This window comes from Nannospalax galili, unplaced genomic scaffold, assembly GCF_000622305.1.
Source record: "Nannospalax galili isolate Female #2095 unplaced genomic scaffold, S.galili_v1.0 scaffold691, whole genome shotgun sequence".
Taxonomy (NCBI): Eukaryota; Metazoa; Chordata; class Mammalia; order Rodentia; family Spalacidae; genus Nannospalax; species Nannospalax galili.
Genome location: NW_008330362.1, coordinates 1017694 through 1021103, shown reverse-complemented (window position 1 = coordinate 1021103; position 3410 = coordinate 1017694).

Below are 3410 nucleotides of genomic sequence, written 5' to 3'. Positions count from 1 at the left end.
TGGTTTTAAGCTCACAGTTCCTGCTCACCTCCCTGCCATCTTCTTGGCCATGTAATTTTGTTTTTTTAGTCCTTTTGAGACAGGGTCTCCCTGTAGCCCCAGCTGTCCTGGATTCACCATGGAGACCAGGCTGGCCTCGAATTCACAGAGATCTGCCTGCCTCTGCCTCCTGAGTGCTGGAAAAGGCATGCGCCACCACTTCCGGCCCAAGTTGTTTTTTAAGACTAATTAATGTGTAACTAATTACCTCAAGCTTGGTAATTAAAACATGGTTTATATTTGTTGTTTCAGTTTCTGTAGATCAAGAGTCTTGTTAAAGCTTAGTTCCTCTGCTCAGGGCCATAGAAGGCTGCAGTCTCCAACTGGAGCTGAGAGTCTTCCTCCATGCTCATGTGACATAATCTTTGCAGCTATAGAGCCTCCTGGCTGTTTGCTCCTTTATGATATCAGGGGACTCTGAACTCAGGGAAGGCCCAAGCCCTCTTTTAAAGAGCTGGCTTGGTAAAGTCAATCCCCCCATTTCCCAGGGTAATTTCCCTATTGATTAAGCCCAAAACCAAGCTGAATGGGTACCTTCCTTACATCTGTAAAATTCCTTCCAGTTTGCCTGCATTCTGGTTCATGATAAGGGGTAGTCATTAGGTCATTAGTAGGTAGTCTCAAGGGAAGGAATTGTATAGAGTATGTTTATTAGCTGGTCTTGGGTGCCACTGTAAAATTCTACCTGCCACAGAAGAATAGGGCTGTAGTAACATAGTACAAGTTAATACTTTAGTCAAGATCACCTGTGAAAACTTATCAGTCTCTGGACCAGCTTACCCCAAAAGTGCATACGTTTTCAGTTTCCATGTAGTGTCATCAGACAATTTGTAGGGATGCCTAAATTACAGAGAACAAGTAATCTATTCCAACCCTCCTCTTCAAATAATAATTAGAAAAGATGATTTGTCCAAAGCCAGATGCCATTAAGTTTAAGACCTAGGTTTTCACTTCCAGTATGCAGTGCTTTGAATTGCTTTTCAGACAGGCACGCTCGGCTTTAGTCAAAGGCAGTTACTTGGAGTTTACCTTTTTATATGAAATTTTTCTGTTAAAATTATTGCTAACTATGCTAAAGGCCTAAACATCTGAGTCATTTTACACCTTTTTGGTTATTAAACTGGGAAGATTCATTAAATGTTTCCCAATAATTTGATATTTAAAAATTGCCCGTATTAACTGATTCAGTATTATCCAAACACTTGGTAAATCCATGCCTAACAAATTTGTCTTCTGAACACTTTTAAATTGTATACTTCTTAAACATTAATAAAAAGGTTTTTTTTTTTTAGGTCTCAGGATGCAATTCAGTTGTACAGTGCTTGTCTAGCATGTGAGAAGCCTTAGATTTAATTCCAGCACTGCAAGTGTGTGTGTATATGTATATGTATTTATATATGAATATTCATACATATGCTTTATGTAAAATACATTGATACATGTTGCTGCACAAGTGTCCAAATCAAATCACAGTATATATTGATGGCCATAATACAATCCTGGTTTTTGGTTGGTTTGGTTTTTCTTTTGAGACCGGGTCTCACCATGTAGTCCTGGCTAGTCTCGACCTCTCAAGAGATTTGCCTGCCTCTGCCTCCTGAGTGATTAAAGGGCTGCACCACTACACTCAGCAACATTTTTAAAAATGCAATTCTGTGTTGCTGAGACAGGCCTCATTACTGCCTCAACCTCCCAAGTAGCTGAGGTTACAGGCACAGGTCACGGCACCCTCCTATGTAGAGCAGATAAACTATCACTGAGGAGTAGTGTAAAGCCTGTCAGTGTGGGCAGAAGCAGCTTCTACTGGACAGTTTCTTACTAACTACCGCATTAATCATGCACAGGAAAAGCAGAATTAACATTTTTCCTCCTGAAAACTTAACCTAGCAATTATATTCAATTTGGATAGGCCTAAATTCAAGTCCTTGGAATAACAGAAGTTTGACTCTGGATGCCCATGCCAAGCTGTTTTGTTTCTGAAATTGATTTGACTGCTACTTCCTGGAAAGACCAAATGAGTGCCTCCTACCACAGGCCTGCAGCACTCCCTGGTCATTGCTGCTAATGTCTTTGCCCATGTTCTGCCCTTTTCTCCACCAATTTTATCTTTTGTATCCCTAACTATGCTGTCTACTCCAAGTTAATTAGCTTTTCTAGACTGTCAGTTCTTAATCTTTGTAAAGAAAGTTTTGGGCTGGCAAGATGGCTCACAGGATTATCTGAGTTTGAGTCCTAAAACCCATATTGTGGAAGGAGAGATCTGATTCTGAAAAGTTGGCCTTTGACCTCCATGTTTGTACGTGCATACACATACTCCCTCTCAAATGTAAAATTTTTCTCTTTTCTGTAACTCTTAAAGCACACATCCTATTTTTCCTATTTTACTTCTATGTAACTGTTGATCTGGCTTTGTTTTTCTCTTGATAATACTGGGAAGTTTTAAAGAGCTAGCTTTGTGTTGGCTTGAATTTCTAGTTCAAGATTAAGGGGCTGCAGCTAGTGATTGATGGCTGCCTTGCTGGCAGAGCTCTCAGGTGATCCAGAGCATCACATGGCAAGCGTTGGAGAATTTCTTTTGTGACCCTGTTCGTTGGTTTCCCAGTTACAGAACCATAAGGATTCAATCACGGAGAATCTAATGACCTTGTCTAACCCTATCACGTTCCAAGGCTCCACCTCCAAATACCATTGTTGGGTTAAGTCGCTGTGCTCGGTACCTCAGAATGGATAAAAGCTTGGGAGATATTCAAATCATAGTAGCTATGAACTCCTTGACTGTGGTTACTAGCTAATTTTACCTAAAATTTCTTCCAGTCTGCTTTTATTCTTTGAAACAATTGTTAAGAATGTCTAATAATTGGGAGTGTGAAGGAGAATACTTAGTAATCCATATGCTTTCATAGTACACTCAAACTGCAGTTACTTGGCCTCCAGTTAATTCCTTCAGTGTCCCTCCCCTCCATTCCTCTGAGCCTTTTCCTTTGTATACAGTTGCCTTTTTACTCTGTGTGTGTGTGTGTGTGTGTGTGTGTTTGAGGCAGGATCTCTTGTATCCCAAGGTGCCTTGAACTCACCGTGTAACTGAGAATGGCCTTGAACTTCTGATCCTTCTGCCCCTACCTTGTGTGTGTGTGTGTGTGTGTGTGTGTGTGTGTGTGTGTTATGTGTTGTGCTTGCTAAATGCTGCCATTGAGCTGCATACCCAACCTGCCCTTTTACTGTTTTTAGGTATAGCAGTAATACCTAACTCTTCAACTTGGCTAAGAAAAAAAAAGTTGTTCCCCCCCCCCCAAAGAAAGAAGGAAACTTTCCACTCAGTAATTGGTGAGGGCATAGATAACCTCCCACAGCACGAAACATAGCTATTAGGT